Below are 19,891 nucleotides of genomic sequence, written 5' to 3'. Positions count from 1 at the left end.
TATATCCTCTGAAAAAAAAAAGTAGACCTAACCTTTATTTCTCTGGAAATTTAGCAGCCTAAATGACAGAACTTTAACCGGTATCTAATGTCCTTTCGGTTAGACTGAAACATTTCATTGTGAAATTGAAGGATATTACAATGTATTCTAACAGTCACAAAGAACTTCAAAATTAAGAGTTTTGTTTCTGCACAGCATTCTTGTGGAAACCCAGGAACCTTTCTGAATCTTTCGGAAAACGGAAAAAGGATAACTCTGGCCTCTTTCTCTTACTGTTGCTACAATTTATAGCACTACAAACGTCTCCTCCCTGTCCCATATTATTATTACAATTATTATATTTTAGCCATTAACATTTTCATTACAACCAATAACGAACATTTCACAAGCATCAATGTGAAATACGCAACGAGCTAGCACACGATAGAAATACGACACAGTCCAAAGTCGACCGTGGACAGTCTATTGTTTCTAGTTGCTAACCGCTTGGAACGCTTTATCACGAGATTTGCAAAAAAAACACCTTAAGCTTCGCGACTGTATATAGTAGACTGTGGTGTCACTCTTTCAAAGTTTGTCAATTTTTTATATCTTTGGTTCTGACTTATCCCATGGTTGGAAAGTTCGCTTACACGATCATAAAATCGTAAGTCAGATATCTTTGATCACCAGTATATAGATCCAGAAACAAAATTTGTGCCACCTACTTTTACAAAGTTCCTGATATAATGCATAGCCCTTATGCAGTAAACAATAATAATAATCCGTGGTGCTACAGCCCATGAAGGGCCCAGACCGACCAGCCGGCTGCTGGCCTCACGCTCACATGCCGAAGCAGAAGTGAATGATCATCCAACCAGAATGGAGGTATCGTGTGGTTAGCACAATGATCCCCCCAGCCGTTATAGCTGGCTTTCGCAACCGGATGTGCAGTAAACAAGGGCGCCTAAATGATGCTACTTGTGGACAGTCTTGCGAAGCTTGTTGCCTACATAGAGGAGGACTGCTACCAAGACTCGGCTCATTTTTTAATTCCGTATCTGTACAGTAGTGAAATGTTGCCACTTGATGTTGGAAGAACAGCTTGAAGATCGTAGCAACTAACAGAATATTTTTAGTAGCTAACTCAACATCCCTTCTTTTTTTTTCTTCTCTACTTTATTGTTTCCCTATGTTATGAAGTATACAGTACCTTGATTTACTAGCTACCGTATTTTTAACTGATTCACAAAGACACTGGTCCTTTCTTGGTGAGAAAAATGAGTTATTGATATCTCTTTGCGATATACTATTATACAAATGAGGTTTTGAGTAGGGTTTTTCATTTTCAGTACACATTTCGTTACAAATGGCGTTTAGAGAACCTGGAGGTCCATTGCCGTCCTCACATAAGCTCGCCATCGGTCCCTATCCTGAGCAAAATTAGTCCAGTCCCTATCATCATATCCCACCTTTCTCAAATCCATTTCAATATTATACTACCATCTATGTCTCGGCCTCCCCAAAGGTCTTTTTTCCTCACGTCTATCAACTAACTCTCTATATGCATTTCTGGATTCACCGATTCGTGTTACATGCCTTGCCCATCTCTAACGTCAGGATTTAATGTTCCTAATTATGTTAGGTGAATAATACAATGCGTGCATTTCTGTGCTGTGTAACTTTCTCCATTCTCCTGTAAATTCATCTCTCTTAGCCCCAAATATTTTGCTTATTCTCGAACACCTTTAACCTCTGTTCCTCTCTCAAAGTGAGAGCCCAAGTTCCATAACCATACAGAACCAGTAATAAACTGTTTTATAAATTCTAACTTTCAGTTTTTTTGAAACCAGACTAGAAGACAAAAGTTTCTCAACTGAACAATAGCAGGAATTTCCCATACTTATTCTGCGTTTAATTTCCTGTTGAGTGTCATTTATATTTGTTACTGTTGCTCCAAGATAACTGAATTTTTCCGCCTCTTCAAAGGCTAAATTTCCAATTTTTATATTTCCATTTCGTACTATGTTCTGGTCACGAGATAATCATATACTTTGTCTTTTCGGGATTTACTTCCAAATCTATCTCATTACATCAGACATAGGCCTACTTAAATTTAAACTGCCATTTAAGTATTGCTTATGCATACGTATTTCAGTCCTGCAAAAATGTGAAGGAATCCGTGGAAATGAGATAATATGTTTGCCAATGTCATTTGTAATGGACACACCCACTTCTTTATGATTAATATGTTTTCCTTCCTCAACTACATCCTCTGGAGAGGTTTTCTTGTGGGTTATTGCAATAACTGAGTTGCTTATATCTAAACAATAAAGTTCATAAAAAAGATTTTGCGTACTCGGATTCTTGTACCATCTACTTCGAAATAATATGCAAAGACGTCCCTGAGAACTATCTGGTTTTGGAAATCTGTATTTAGGAATTATTTGTGTCATGTGATTAATTATGAAGTCCATAATCCAAAACGTATTGTAAATGTTTTCTCGTTGCTCTGGTGTTATCTTTTCAGTACAGTACAGAACTTCTTAAGCTACAGTCTTATTTCAACTACTATAAAAATACTTCCAATGTAATAGTGTACATCTGAACATGTAGTGGAATTGAATTGAGAAGTGTGCAATTTTCTTTAAATGCTCTACCACATTGTGTACTCTGGTGTCGGCTGTATGACGAGCAGCATATAGTGTAGTATTGATATGAAAAGATTTCTGGAAACTTAATCCTTCCATGACTGTAACTCAAAAACGACAATTTTTTAGTTACTGTATCACTAGAGGCGGATGTTGATGACCTAAAAATTTACTTAAAATGCCCTTAAACTAATGCAAAAATGACATAAAATTAAAAGAAAATGATATTTAAATATTATTCACCGTACTTGCACCACTTCTTAAAAATTAGTCACCTTGTTTCAATCAATCTTCTTAATGTATCCAGCTGTTTGCTGACAACATAAAGTCCACTGTAGTCTATTCAGTTGTTGTTTTTCACGAGAAATGACGGGATTTTGATCGGTGTTCATTATAGATGCCTGTTGCTAGTAGCCAGAGTTGGGGTGTAGTCAATACATACTGCAGGGCTGTGTCTTCTGCAACTGGTACTGATAATTTTAATTTACTTCTTTTGTGGTTTATGGATGGACAGTATAAAAGAACGTGTTCCAAATCTTCATCATGATTATTACACCACAGACAAGTAGGATTATCAGGAATGTGAAATCGGTGTAGGTACAACTGTGTGACAATGTGACCTGTTCTGGCTCTTGTTAAAAATGTTTGAACATGTCTGGGCAAGTTTTTGTACATTTCCAGGACATTTGGTTTCTTTTGTAAAACTGTAAAATTTTTCTTTTGTCAGAAGAGAGCCAATTGTTGATCCATAGGTTTGTAAAATAAGACTTTACTGAAGCAAAAACACTGGATAGAGATATCACTTGAAGAGGTCTTGGTTAAAATATGTTCCCTGTTTTGCAATATTATCGACTTTCTCGTTTCCAGGTATATCACAATGACTAGGTATCCATTGAAATGTTATTTCCTTTTGGAGTTCTTTTAGTTTACTTAGTTGTTTCTGAATTGGAATAATTCTCATGTCAGTGCCTTCATTCTCAGTCTTCTCCTCCTTCTGCACTTCACTTTTGCTTTGTTGTTTTGTTTTTGAGTGTGAATGACAAAACAAATTGTGGGCGCAGCATGCATTCTTGAAATCTTTGTGTTAAAAATACTGTCTACTACAGCAAACATCTCTTCCGAACCATGTTGAGGACACAACGTCCTGTCCAGGACATGATGAAAGTTCCTCCCCCTTCCAAACACAAATTCTAAAGACACCCTCGTACTGACAAAAGAACAGTAGAGGTCAAAGTCCTCACTTGAACTAAGCTGCTGTCAAGCATTTCAAATTATTTGCGCAGTGTGAAGTGAAGCCTTCAGTGGAATGAGGAATGGACTTTAGAGTCTGTTCCAAACTATAAAACTCAAACTTAGCTGTTATTCACTTATTCAGTAAGTAATTACTACTGACCTATTTGCTTAGAAAATGATTTAACAGATCTATCATTGGTAAAGAAGAAAGTAAAATGCATTCCAAATTATCTAAAAGTTCTTCAAAGTTTTAAAAATGACTAAAAAATGCAAAAAAAAAAAAAAATAAAAAGACCTATTACTTCAAAAACGTCAAAAAATGCACCCGTACTCGTCACATAAGTCGTTTTTGTGTTTGCATAGTGGTTCCTTTCTGAAAAAAAATTTAATAGTTTTGTTACGATACTAGATTTTAGTCAGTTTGTAATATATTTTTGGTCCAGGGAAAATACACATCTCTTATGAACATACAATAGCTGACTTAACAGCTTATGTAATGAGTACTGGGTATACTAGGAAACTTCCTTATTTTTTTACGTTGATATTAACATAGAAAGGATTTTTATATTAATAGGCATCGTCCTAATATGAAAAATAAGACGATGACTTTTCATCAACATCCGCCCCCTAGTTATTACACTATTGAATTGAACTGTCAAAATGCTCTTTGGATGGCTTCTACCATTTCATCATTTGCAGATGGTCTTCCAGTATGCTTTTCTCAAGGCTTTCAGTCTCTTTTAACTGTCTATCCCAATGGTTGTGTGGTGGTTCTTTGTTAAATATGCGAGGAAGTTCACGTCCTACAAGAGTCACAGGTCCAATTTTTTGGAAATCCATCTTGTAAGTTACAATCACTTGTATAATTAATTGTAACAATGAAAATTATTGCATTTGTTCGATTGTTGCCCTCTTTTGTTTCCTTCAGTGCCTCAAACTTAGACGAAAAACTTTGAGAGTTTTAATTTCATCTGGCACCAGTATTACATTTCTACCTCTATTCATAAAGAAATAAATAAATAATAATAATACTCTGAAACCCCACCAGGACTTTCGGACACAGTGCATTTTAAATAAATAGATAAATAAGTACCAGTAAATAAATAGTTAAAACCCAGTTATATATGGTACATAATTACAACTTATGTAACTACAAAATTTAGTGGAAAATATGAGGGTAAACTGGAAATGCATATGGAAGGACAGATCAAATTGATAATGGCTTCTACTAGTGGGAACATTTGCTAATCCCACATACTGAAAGTATTGACTTGTGAACATCTTAATATAGAGCCTCCTATGCTTTTATATACAGTGGTTCTATTTCTGTCAGTACAAGTGGGCTGGAAGGTTACAGGTTTGTCAAAACATCACTTTCAGATTGACTACATGGCTGGCCTGCCACATCGTTGCAGGAAGCACTTTTCCTGGAGATGAAACATCTGTACAGTGCGATCACAATCACTCAATGATAATCAGAATGGCTCTGCAACATTCCTCTGAAGAAGTGTACTATTATCTGAATGCCTAGTGTATTGGCATTCTACATAGGAGAACTGGGCTCAAATCCTGAAGAAACCAAAGTAGAATTCGTAAGAAATAAAAACACACTGCTTCGATAGTTCTCTTCAAGATGCTTCCATTTCTTTAATTCTTTAACCATTTGTCCACAATTTATTACACAGACCTGCAATGAAAAAATTTTAGCTCTCCTTTATATACTTTTGTGTGCTGAAGTCACAAATAACATAAAAAATATCCCATCACGCACATTTATATTGTACTGTATAATATTAATATACTGATGATTTTGCTGCAGCCATAACCCAGTGCTGGAATGTAAAATTTTTTACTAACCTGTTGATGTGCTCCTGAAACATAATTTGGAAGGCTGTGTGATATAAAAAGTGAAAGTCCTCAAGAGTTCACAATATAAGGTGAGGTTCAGACCTGTCTTCAGACAGTTGACTAAACAACAAGGTGAATGTCAGATAATCTCATGGCGAATTCTTGGCCTCATCTGGCAAGCACCAATTCCATCAATGCTAAATAACCTAGTAGTTAGTATAACATCGTTAAATAACCAACTATATGCTGCATCAGGGATACACCAGCATGTAGAATATGTCACCCAATTTCGGGAATGAAACTACAGCTGTATTGGTTTGGATGTTTCATTTTTGTTTCAGTTTGCAAATGGAGAGTATGGGTTTATGATAAGAGAAGTAATGCAAATATTTCCTCTTCATGTGAAGTGACATTTCAAAATTATTCCCAGCTCACAACACATTTTTTACTATGGTTTCACTTTATAATGCCGCAGAATTCGCGATTACACATCAAATGAGTGGTTACACAGATCTGTAGCTGCTCTTGATGCCGAGATATTACTGAGAGAGGCCATGTGGCATGGTTTATTTTATAAACTACTTCGGCACTCTCATGTCCATAGCAAGGGACAGTGGTACATTGGGTGTGGTCACACAAGTTACATTGTTTCGGTTTATAAATGGAGAATATAGGTCTTGTTACAGTAAATGTGTGAAATTCTACCATCTTTCGTTTCTTCATGGATCCTGGAATGGGTGCCCATACTCGGTGTGGAGAAGGACGTTTTCTACGTCCAAACACCATTATCTGAAAAACTCATGAAAAATTTTAGTCATCATAGTCAATACTGATATATACATTCAGACGGAAATCATGTACCATGCAGAATATAAAAATTTCAAAAGCATTGTACAAATTAACTGCTCATCGAGGGCTGAATTTCATTATCCTTCAACTTTAATATAAGAACTAGTATGAAATTTTAAGCGGAAGTAAGGATCATAGGGAAAGGTAACATGAAATTACACGAAGATGTTAAATTTATGTAATTTAAAACCCTTCATGAACCTTATGGAGGAATAATACATCAAATATATATAATATATTGCTAAACTTTCATAACATCATCAGAATGAGGTGCTAAATTATGTATCTGCTTCTGTAATAGACACTGATAAGTTTCACAGAGAAATAGAAATCATGTTACTATTTCGATAATATATTACAGACTGGAATAATTCAATGAACTATAGGAATGTACTGAGTAAAATGCAGCAATATTTCATTCCTGTTGTAATTTATTTTCTGTTGTAGTCCGAGAATTTTATTATTTTAATCTTTCAATAAAATTGATTTTCAGAAAGTAAACACAAGCAATATTTCTTATTGTTGTTATGGCAGTTTTGATGTAGTCAAGTCGAACAAACAGTGGCACTGTCCAAATCAAAACAGCAAAAGACTGGAAAAAAAATGTGTCCAAGTTGTTTAGAATGTAAATGTCGATGACCAAGATTAGACAAAACAAAAATTTATTTTTTATTTTATTGTACTGAACAGTACCAGACATTTGCAGAATACTGATATATTCTGCATTCATAATGGGATTATTATGAATTAGACGAAATTTTATGGAAAGTAACCAACCAAACAAAACCTCAGCCAATCACATAACTGCGTTTCTTTACAGCCATTCTGCGTTTTGAATTCACTTCTGTCCCAGAATTAAACTCATTTTAAAAGAGGTTTAAAATGAAAACTCATTTTCCTACAAAGTTGATTTCTTTTTTCTTTTACAGAAATTAAATATGATTAATTTCAGCGTGAAGAATGTTACCCTACTGGTAAGCAGATGTTTTTTTTTTTTTTTTTTTTTTTTTTTTTTGAGGAATTGAAGTGCAAGAATCGAAACTTAGATGAACAGAAAGAAATTCCAGTCATTAAACACAATAAGAAAATTTATCAGTCTTATAACACATTATAAAAACGAAAATGGAAAGATCAACATAAAAGATATTGTTCTGCATAAAACACAATTTAACAGAACAAAGAAATAAGATTCAGTCTTGGAAATCTGTTTCAGATCACGAAATAACTTATCAGGTCAAATGAAAAAAGTCTGAACAGACGTAAATAAATGGCTTATAGAAGCAAATTATATCACAAGATATTTTTCTAGCTTATTTTACAGTTACAGTTATTTGAAAATTCTTTTGAGTTTATATATATGTATATTATTCATTCTGAGATGTTATACAATATCGTGTTAACAAAGTCTTTTTCTTCACTGTAGCCCATAGAAAGCCACTATAAGTTTTGTGGGCATAAAAAAACTAAGTCTACGAATCAGCTTGTGCACACATGGAAGAAACTATGACAACAAATACTTTTGCTGCGTCCATAGAAACTTTTATGCTTTTCATAAAAAAATAAATTAAAAAGTATTCATGAATTCACATTATCTGAAAGCAGTCCTTCTCACAATCTCCCTCGCAAATCCCATGCAAATACACATTTTCTACATCTGCAACTTCTGGAATCTCATGATTTATATAAATAAAATTGTACAACCATTTTGTTAAATTATTGCAAATATTTCTCTTCAAACACTTCTGACAACCATCAACATGGGATATTACTGTATGAAATATAGGTATACATAATACTGCAGTTTGTTAGTGTGGAAGTGATGTATAAAAGATTGTTGAAAAATTCTCTTTCGACGGGATATTTCTTTTAATTACATAATTTCTTTTTTCGAAATGCTGTTACATAGATTTTTCTTCTCGAACGAGAAAAAATTCCTTATATTTTTTATAGTTTTATAAAAAAGAACATGCAATGAAATGACATCTGGTTCACAAAATTGCACCTTACTTTAATAAAAACGGCGGAGGCAGTAACTATATCATATATTTGAACTTAGGCCATATTTCTGAACACTAGAGGCAAGGTTCCTCATCTTCTCTAGTCCACAGACACAATGGCTGGAACACAAAGTGAATGCACAAATGGCAGTGCTCTGATAAAATATCACAGGTGAAGTAATTCAAATTATTCAAGCAATATAGATATGATTTTAGTCACAATGTCGTGCTGTTTTATAAACTCGTTTGGATCATTTGAAAATATTTATTTTCTAAAAAATATTGCAAGTAGCATAAACATACCTGCACATATGCATCATATTACTTAACACATCAGATGTAACTATTTAGCAATCACCTGAGCGAAATGCTCATGATGTTAAGTGAAAAACACATTCACACAACCATTAAACAATCCAAACACACGAAAACTACTTGTTATTGAAAGCAATTACAGGAAAATAAAAGTAACGCTATCATTCTTATAGTTACAATCTGTGAATAATATCATCCAGAATATTATGATTTATTATGTAAGCATATGTTGCAAATATTCATGTAGTTAAAGTTTAGAAAGATTCGAAATATCAAAATATTAAATATTTACTTTAAAAAATCACTTCACATTCGAATACAAAAGCAAACTTCATTTCCTACTTCAGAAATAAGAGTTTTCATATAATTTTTTCTTACATAATCTGAGAACTTCTGTAGATTTTTCATGTATGGTCTGAAATGCTTTTAAAAGACCACGAACACATGATTGTACCTAATAGTGTAGCAAGAACTTCATTAACCTCTTCCCTTACTATTTATTTTACCAGTTTTGTGAAAAAAAGTGTAATATTTTTTTATTTTCGTAAAGAGGTAATTTAATATTGCAGAATCACTGTACATCACTAATTTTCTTACATACGTAAAAAACCACTATGGAGTAGACAATGGGACTCAAACGAGTTAACTCGGGTTAATAAATTTTGACACATTTTAGCAACCCGAGTTAACTCGGGATAATAAGGGAAGTGGTTAATTAAGTAGTATTCCACATATAGACAATTACATGTGTTGATACAGCAAGTAAAATAAAAGTAATATCAAATGCTAGCTTTTTTATTTGACTGATATTTTAGATTCAATATCTTATAACGAAACTTATTTTTTCAGTTGTCTCTGATTTGTTGTTTGGTTTATTCAATTCTCTAAGTTCCTAATATCATCAGGTTCAAGAGACCTTCGATTATGGCCTTTCCAGTAAATATCTATTCTTTTGAATTTATATAATACAGAATTTAAATAAAAATCAGAAACCAACTATATCATAAAATGAGTTAATAATATTATTAACACTAACGGAATAAGTAAAATATTTTGAGGGTCTTAATACAAACGTGAACAATATAATTTATTTCCTCATGTGACATATTAAAAAAAACAGAATTATGAGGTACCTACGAGAATAAAATACGTCTTATTGACCGTACTTTTACATATATTACGAGAAGAAGGACTTATAAGAGGGAGAAAGAAAGAGGGATATGAAGGGGAATGATAAAAAAAATTGTATAATAAAATATACGGTATTTAAAAAAAAGTACCGGAATACTGGATCATATTTTCACATAAATTTATTTATTCTCTGACTCATGAAAATGAATGCTGTGTTAAAAGTCAAAGGATCATCACAAAGTCTCTGATTAAAAAATTTAAATTATAATTTATTTAACGACGATAGCAACTTCAGAGGTTATATCAGCATTGCCGGTGTGCCGGAATTTTGTCCCACAAGAGTTCTTTTACATCCCAGTAAATATACTGACATAATGTCGCATTTAAGCACACTTAAATGCCATCGACCTGGGCCGGGACCGAACCCGCAACCTTGAGCACAGAAGGCCAGCACTATACCGACTTCTGATTTAATGAATCACCTTTATTACGAGAGCAAATGTGTAAGACTGCTATACTGTTTAAAAGCATAACAATGGTGTATAATACTGAATTAGGTACTGTCTGTGCACCAGCTCGGTTGACACTTAGTGCTGGCAGGTCGAAGGTGGTTGCCACATGAATTCCAGGAACTATCTGACATTAGTGATGGTTGTAGATGAGTTTATAATTCATTCGGAAAATATGTGGGTTATGCAGCAAGTAATCAGTGTACCAAACTGAAGGTTACGATGAGATATGGTTTTTGAATAGGCAGCAGAAGATACTAGAATCGCTGTTTAATGCAAACATAGTTCTTTCCTTTTTACAGCACGGCAACTTAATAAAGAACCTCTTGGGTGGTGATGACCATGGAATGCAAGTGGCGCAAATTGGTACTACACGAATCAAACCAACATTTCAATTACTAGCCTGTCCTTTAATAGGTCTCTCTGATACAAATGCTGATGTTGACTGCATATTATCACATGCTACTGAGCAATTGAAACATCACATCCCTTTATTTATTATAACTAAAATTAAGTACTGCCAGGAAAATTAAACGCAATTTGTAATAATAATGAAATTACAGTAGAATCCCTCAAAGGGATTAGGCTAGTTCTGGATATGAGATTTTGCCGGATAATTGAATAAATACCTATACAAAAAAAAAGTTCGTATTTAATGGTGACAAATGTTGAAACTATGAAGCTTATTTCTCTATCACTTGCTCATAACTGAATAAACATAAAAACTGTGTGGATTTTCCTTATTAAAAACACATCATACAACACAAATAATACACTAATTCTTTCTAGGTTCGAATATTGACTGAAAACGAAAGTTCGTGCGAACTTCCTAATGTGGCAACACTGATGGCCTGAATATAACTAAATAAACATGAAAACTGTATGGTTTTGTTCATTAAAACATATCACACAAATTAATACAGTAATTTTAGGTTCGAATATTCACTAAAAACGAAAATTCGTGCGAACTTCCTAATGTGCAAAACTGATGGCCCAGATTGACAATGTAGCAGATTTCAACTTTTTTTTTTTTTTTTGGGCTCAGTCTAAAGTGCCATTGTTTTGGTATTGCCGGTTACGAGAGATTTTACTGTAGTATATAAACGGATTTAATGGTACATTTATTTGCCTCCTCCATGTGAAACATATATCCTGAATCGTCGGTTGTACTCAGAACCTGAGAATGAACATAATCTTTCTCCTACTACTTGTAGCAATCAAGTTGTTACCAGGATGGAGTTCAAGTGGGAAATGACGATGTGACAACAGTGTAGTGACAAAGAATAGAATATTGATGTGATCACCCAATTTTGATTAAAAATCAAAGTACTGTAGCTGGCAAATTTTACAATACATTTGCATAGTGCTTCAGCAGATCACTCTGCACTTACATCAGAAAAACAAATAGATATATCTTGGAGTTCCCCTTTATGATTCACGTATCTCAGGCATGTATGTATACAACTGTGACTGTCACTGTAACATCATCCCACCCATCTTCCTCTTCAATCTTCTGAAGACATTCCAATAGCTTTGCCTTATTTTCCTTAACAAGTTTAAAACCTGGGAAGAGGAGAAGAATGTTGTTAACCCCGTAATGTTTGGAAATTCAACATGACTGTTTGAAGAAGCACTTTTTATAACTGAATTCAATTGACGTGTAGCAATGAACAAATTTATATGAGGAAGAGTTTTCTGCAACAAAGTTTGAATGCTACTTTAGCTTACATACAACGCTATCACATTATGTTTGAGTTATCAGTTTATTTTCTAGCAGACTTTTAACACTTGTATCATTAATGATTTCTTAAGTATGTTATAATATGAACAACATTTTTAGCTTTTAAAACGAATATCCTGAGAATCCTTGCAACATGAATTACTATTTCAGTGCACGTAAGTAATAATTTTTAAATAATGCATGTGTTAATTGATGACGGAAATTAAGCCGAAACTAGTAATTAACCAAGATAAAATTAAAAATTAGCACAGAAAGGTTAAAAAGTTGTTTATATAACAAATTTAACAAGTCATCATTTTCTAGATTGAAAGATCGTAGGCTTTGTTTTAGAACCTCACAGATACTATTAGCTGTTCGACCTTAACCTCTTTAAAAGAAATAAATCTTTCAATAGGTTTACAGTTCTTAATGCATCATAAAATAACAACAAATTGGGTTTTCGGAGTTACCAGTATACAGTGGCGACTTGTGCCTAAAATGGGTTCACTACTTTTATGATATTATATAGTTTTCCAACAATTTAAACAATATCCCATTTCCAGGGGGGGGAAAAAAATCTACAGTTCTTTAAAGTAGATAATTACCTTATATTAGGCCTGCTGATGATTAAGTTGAGTCTTCAGTAGATGTATATTTGTACAGAAAATCTATCCTTTCCTTTTTTGTGGCGAATCTATCGATGACTTTCTCATTGAAATCCTGAAGCCTGTGGATCATTGCTTTTTCAATAGACAGCATGGCGAGAGCAGACAACCTATCTTCATCCATGGTGCTTCTAAGAAATGTTTTTTAACCGTGCCAAAGCAGAGAAACATCTCTCTGCTTCACACGATGACATTGGAATAGTAGCTACTAATTTTAACAATTTCATAACGTCACCAAAGGGTTCATATAGGTTGTTTTCAATTAAAAACTTAAGAAGGGCTAGCACTTTTCATATCTTGAAAATTATTTCGAGAATAAATTATTTATAATTCAGTTTTAAGCTTAACTTTGTTAAAAAATGGGTAGGACTGTACAACAGCAGAAAGAATATCTTCTGGAAATTTCTTTTTGATGAAGGGAAGAAGTGATGGTCGAGTAATGTAGAAGCCAGTAAGTGACTGGAGAAAACAAACCTTTCTTTGCTGTGATGAATGATTATGTCACACACTTCCTTTGCTGCTACATTCCTTGTAATATACATGTCCTCCCATCTTCTTTTTGCTGTATTTTCTTCCTCTGTAGTGATATTATCAATATCGTCTCTAATTTTCAAAATTTCATTTTCGAATGATGTCACAGCTTGCTTTATTGAGAGGGGGTCAGTGTTGCGCTTTTGTAATTGACTGTATAAGATATCCACATGGGATATTATTTTATAAAATACTTCTAACCAAGATGAAAATGTTGGGTGTTGCAGTTTCAACTTTAGACCATAAGCTTGATTAACAATTGTTATCTGGTTGCTGTTATCTTCAACTGTTTAGAGGCACTCAAATATTGATACCTCTGCAACAGTACTGAAAAACAGTTTGACTTGTTTGTTTTGGCTAGTAGCCTGGGCAAGAATTAAGTTTAGCTGGTGTGCATAACAATGTACGTAATAGCGAAAAGGGTAATCTTATCTTACAACTGTTTGCACCCCTGCATGTTGGCCACTCATAACTCTAACATTATCATAACTTTGAGATATTACTTTTTGTTTCTGTTCTCGGACTACGTCAGGCAGGATATTTTTAATACAAACAAATAAAGAGGATGCATCATTACCAAAACCTTTCAACTGGCTCTCCAGCAGACAATAAATAACGAGTACTACAACGAACCGAAATTTAGAAGAGACATCAGAAGTTTCGTCTATTACAGACACAAAAATCAGCCTTCGTTATTTCAGCATTAATCTCCTCACGACATACATACAACATGCACTCCAACAAATCATTTCGTATGTCCTTAGATGTACCCTTAAAGACTGTAGCATTATTCACGTGTTCTTTTCAAAGTGCACCTAAGTGGAAGTAAAATTTATTAGTCCTCTGAATATCCCAGGATTGTTAAACTCTGCTTTTTCATGTCCACATAAGGCAAGTGCAAATTCACCGCAGAACTTAACACAATCTTTGAAAGAACATGGCGATTTTTCCTTATGTTATCACCCTGTCTTTCAATATTCTGTCTGAAAACTGAGCTGAGCTGTTGCCTAATTTCTGTTCTTTCAAGGACTGATAAATCTAGGCAAGCAATAGATTCCTCATGCTTCTTAATTTTCTGTATCAAATGACTTAAATCTGACACACTAGTGCATGTCCAGCTCGTATCTTTACCCTTAGCAAATAGCAGGCACGGGAAACAAAATAATTTATAGATATATAGATTCACAACCGCAAATCCAGCTGTTTCTTTCATATATTTTAAAATTGAAAGCCCTGTAAAATGTCTTACCTTGGCTTGTTTGTACTTGCTTTAAATCGAGTTGAGGTAACCGCTTACCAAGCTTCTTTATTTTACACTTGTCTTCCAAGATTAGAAGTGGAAAATCTGTTTGTAAAAGATATTGAACACTATTCATTTTTTTTGGAAACGAACACTGGTCACATTCATAGATGAATATATTAAGACTAAAACACCAAGGGACATTTAAAGGATTGTAAGAAACCAGTAATAAATACAACAATCAATAACACACGTACATGTGCTAAAAGCATGATCTCAGCTACAGATTGAAATTAACTTTCGGTCTGGATCACGAAGTCTTACGTTTCTGCCAGTGTGTGTCAGCTGTCTCACGATCACCTGACTGTACAGCTGTGCTGGTCCAAACACCAGTGCAACCACACGTTTGCCCTGCAGGATGTTCCTTTGCCTCGCCTTGTACGCAAGTTCAGAAGCTGGCTCAATGATGTTCAGAGGAGAAATTGAACCTCAGAAGTTTACAAGCATGTAGGTATTCAATCTCTGCGGTTCGTAGGTTTTCATACGACATAAATACATCGGAGCCACAAGTAAACTTATTAAAAATGAGCAAGAAACAAAGAATGATAGTGTAAATTAAAAATAAGTTTAAATTGGGAGTTCTCTGGACCACTGAACGCATAGGATGCACCGCCATTACCAGTATATCTATCGTTTCTTCAGCCTTAATAGCAACAAAACAGTAGCATTAACATATAATCTAATAATTCATTTTGTATAGTATGTGAGGTATAATTAAGAACTGTAGCATTGTTTAAGTGTTCATCTAATGCATTAACGAAACTGCCATGCAAAAGCAACAAGTCTAAAAAATTGCCTCAACTTGCTCATTCATCAGTATCACAAAATGTTAAACACCATCACTCTGCCAAGTATATATCTATTTTTTGTGACCTGTTCATTATGTTTTCTGATCGAAAGCTTGACCGTCGACTCAACCTGTGACGCAATGTTTATTCTTCCAAATGTTTTAAGCTTACAAGCATTAATTAGTTTACTTAAATGTTTCTCCACATAATGTTGCCTTTACCTTTTGTTTAAATTTTATGTTAACAATTTGAACACCAGTATTTTGTTGAGTTGCAAATCTTTATGATTAATAGAATATAACATCATACGTGAACATCACAAATGTACGACGATTTTTCATAAGACCTCCACTTTTCTGGGAAAAAGCTTTTTGCCACTCCACAAGTGTCACATTTTTAGGGGATAAAAATACTTCTTTACTTCTCTGCAACCCCTTTATCCGTTTACATTCAAGTACAAAACAGTACAGTATATATACACGATATTTTAAGTATTCAGTTCATATAATGATGTGAGAAATTTACTCAATATCAGTAACAACATACATTTTTTTCTGCTCCCCTTTACACATTCTCACAACTGTATCAGCTGATGTTTTACTAATTTGCTTCAATGCTAAACATAGAAAATAAGTGGAAGTGATTACTAGGAAATGGATTTCCATAGTTCTACTTCCATATCTATTTTGTTTGCTACGTCCTAGACTATGTTATTCAGATGTACACACGATCTCCCTATTATAATTCTATAAGACCTAAACGCCTAAAATCCTACCAATGCCTAAAAACTAAGTTTTGTGCCTAAAAAGCACCTTTTCAATATTTTGTGTATATTTAAAATATACTGGTACTAAAATTGCAAAAATGTCCAAAACCTACAAAAATGTAATTAAAAAAAGTTCGTTTGTAACAGTCGATCCTAGCATAAAAGAGGTGGTAGATTGTCCAGGTTAGGCAAGAGCTTACAAATTAGTTTTCATGTCAATGCACCCCTGTTATCGAAATGAAACTGACCAATCAGCAATCTGTCTCCTTCACTGACAGAATTTGAGTCTTCAATTCAGTAGCATTCATTGTCAGTACCATTCTTTGTACATAAATTCCATCTAAAATGGAATATTTACTAAAATTAAAATTATTAATGGCTAATGTTATATAAACTTCTAGAAGTCCTAAATCTCTCTTTTTAGCACCTAGAATTCCGTTCCCTAGTGATCACACTTGCTACTTCTATTTGCTATGCTACTAATAAATACTTTGCGACAAAACATATTCTTAAATAAAACTAAAATTACAGAAAAAGAAAACACTAATACTGCCTTGTTTAAGGTAGCAATACAAAGTATAATTCTAAGCTAAGTGTTTTAATATAAATATTTATGCATCAAGATTGTGCTTACATATGGACGAATCTTGTGTTGGTGCATAAGGGAGCAGAATTTTGGGAGACAGCAATAGAGATTGCATATTATGAAAGATTAGCTAATATGTGCATATAGGAACAGTAGCATTATTTTTTCATTTTGAAAAGTTGATTTTGCATATGATTAACTTCTCATAAACACAATACTTGATACAAGGGACTGATGGGTAGTCATTGAATTATGTTTGCTCGATTGAGGGAACTTCGTCAGAACAGAATGGCCAATTAGGATACATAAATACTCGTACAATGATGGTACCAGTATGTATAAAATGTTATTTGGTGCAGTCACATGAGAAAATATAATATCACTGTTCTAAACTTTTCTCTAAGGTTTCATACAGTAATGAATAATATCCCACGTTGATAGTTAACATTATCATTGTTCCCATATCACCATAATTAAGTACAATACAACAAATTGCCATTTTGTTCAGGAAGTCATGAGGGGGTCCATCAGAGATCCAGCTCATTGGCCCCAGTCATGTTTGTACTTTTATCATATGGGCACAATACTTAAGAAAAAAGTGAGAAGTACTACATGGAACACATACCTACAACTCAAATATTAACCAAGCAAATTTAGCAGGAAACATCAGATCATGTTAGTACAGGTTTCATCTTCCTTTAGTGTTAAAGCGGTATGATATGCATTCTGAGGATGTATGAACATAATTAAAAAGAAGACGTATGTACCAAAGTACAGACAATAAAAAGAAACACTTTCTCAAGGAATGTCAAAAAAGAGTTTTAAGAGATTCGGAAGTTAAATGTACTCATACAAAGAATATTAACAATTAAAAACTTGGGAATTGATCATAAATTGTTTTTCGAATGATTAATAAAATCCGTTAGAAATAAATATGTTAAAAATGCTTATCTTGATCCACTACCACTTTTAAAGATCCGCAAATGTGAATTATAATTTGTATATGTTCACACATCCCTTAGGATCTATCACTGAAGGAGGGAGATTCAAATCCTTCCCAACATTTTAATAGTCTACTGTCAAAGTGATATTCATCTTGACATTTGGACTAATATTCTCTTCATTCTACTGGCAATGTTTATATCTAGATTCTGGTAAGTCTAATATAATTAAGTTTATAACACACAACCAAGATTTCATAGATTGCTTCCTTTCCTTTTCGATTATGTGCATCCAATTATTTTACTAACAGATTAGATGAAATCCACAGACAGATCAATGACGCAATGACTTACTCATGGTCTCTATGATAATGGGGTACCAGGAAACTTCCATATTGCTTCGATATTTAGATATTAGAGGTCTCCATAAGGGATACATGGCACAACAATCTGTATTTGAAAGTCAGAACTGTGACCATTTTGAGAATTTTACTTATGACATTAGGTTTGTTCTAGCAAGCAATTCAGAATATGTTCTGAACAGCTTTTGATGCATGTGCCAGTCGCATACGTGTCAGAACTAGTTCGGGATTTTACATTGTTGGAACGTTTCTTGAACTCTTCTTTCACAGCCTTTGGAGTTTCTTCTCATATTAAAATTATATTCATCTTCCGAACTTAATTCTTCGTAAAATATATCACTACCACCTTCCAAATCACTCATAATAGATTATTTTTTTATTTTAACCTGCCTAGTCTCGAAGCATTTTAACCATAACTTCAGAGTAAACTATCTGCGCATGTGTCAGCAGTTCAGAATTCCCAGTTCCTGCTCTTAATCAAGAACCAATTTCACTCATTCTGAACGAGTTTGAAAGCACGTTGAAACAGGTAACTGAGAGTTCAATATCAGTTTTAGTCTTGTTGGAAAGCAACATTGAGCTACTGCGCATGAGCAGGCTGTTCAGAATCGATTCTGAACCATGCTGGAACAAACCTATAATCATCATGAAAATATTTGATTTTAAGACTGCAATTAATTTTCATTCCACGCAAGAAGACTCTGCATATGAACAAACATAATGCACAAACCTTCTGCACCTCGACCATGATTGGTCCCATGTTCATGCCAGAAAAATAGGAATGCATCGACATGTGTGGAGCAATGATAACGATGTGACATAACAGATAAATATTTTAAACTATCAACCAGACAGAAGCTGATTAACTGATTGCTCTTTCAATCTCCGTGTTTGAGTCAGTGTTCTGAGTGGTGATGCAGTCATAGATAAAGTGAGGGGTTGGATGCAAGAAAGGCACTTCTCTCAAATGCAAGTTTTGAGAAAATTGATGTTGAAAATTCAAACCCGTAATAATGTGATCTATGCACGCCTTTACATTTTGGGTACTCATAACCTCTATGATCACAGTATTGAACTACAACTTGGTGATAATATGCAAAACAGATCAGAGAACACAATAAAGCGTTTTACTCAAAAAGGGCACATCCTCTAAAATGCCCTTCTTGCACCCAGCCCCTCAATTACACAACCTCTTTGTTATGTGATCATGCCTCATTGCCAATGGTCAGTGCTCGATCCTGCTTATAAACCAGTGTTTCATGCATCATATTTCTTTCTCGTGTTTAGAAAAACAGCATATTTATCATGACTTCGAAAACATACAACAGGTTGTGCTTTCAGACGGGAAATTAATTAAAGTCACAGTCTATATAAGTGCCATAAAGAGGTTCTTTGTCCTGCAGCTTTGAACACATGTATTTGTTAACATATGGAAACTTCTTGTATGGAATGAAATTATTCAATTCCACAATTTTTTTATAGTTCTGCAATGGGTTCCAGTACACTGCGGCATTGCAGGTAATGAATTGGCAGATCAACTGGCTAAGAAAGGCTGCACCCTAACACAAAAACATATTACTCAAAAATCATTTATTTCTGTTAAATTTGATAAAAAATTCCAATACAAACAAAATTTTTTCAATAGAATAAAGGAATCAGTTAAAGATAAATCATGGGAACCCTGCCTCCAAAATTCAAACATTATCCCTGAAGAACCAAG

Source organism: Periplaneta americana, chromosome 13 (assembly GCF_040183065.1).
Source record: "Periplaneta americana isolate PAMFEO1 chromosome 13, P.americana_PAMFEO1_priV1, whole genome shotgun sequence".
Classification (NCBI taxonomy): Eukaryota; Metazoa; Arthropoda; class Insecta; order Blattodea; family Blattidae; genus Periplaneta; species Periplaneta americana.
The sequence above is the reverse complement of the archived record's forward strand: the minus strand, read 5'-3'. Positions refer to the sequence as shown.